A 321-nucleotide genomic window follows, 5' to 3' on the forward strand; every position below is an offset into this window, starting at 1 on the left:
TTATTTATTATAATTTGTCCACAATTTCATGATATATTGCCTAATTTATATTGAATTTTGTATCAATGAACCACATAATAAAGTAAACATTAAATGAAAATTCAATAATAATATCACACAACATCATTGTGTATTTGTGTGTAGGTAGTTCAAGCAATATAGAGGTGTCAACGTTAGTATAACTCATTAAATGAAAATAAAAATTAACAATTTTGTGGAAAACAATAGCTTTGTATGTCAATTTAATTTGAAGTCAGTAATGAAGGCCTCTGTGCTATTCGCTGGTGGTGAATACCGATATCTGGACTTGATAGTTTAGAC

Source organism: Myzus persicae, unplaced genomic scaffold (genome assembly GCF_001856785.1).
Source record: "Myzus persicae strain clone G006 unplaced genomic scaffold, MPER_G0061.0, whole genome shotgun sequence".
Lineage (NCBI taxonomy): Eukaryota > Metazoa > Arthropoda > Insecta > Hemiptera > Aphididae > Myzus > Myzus persicae.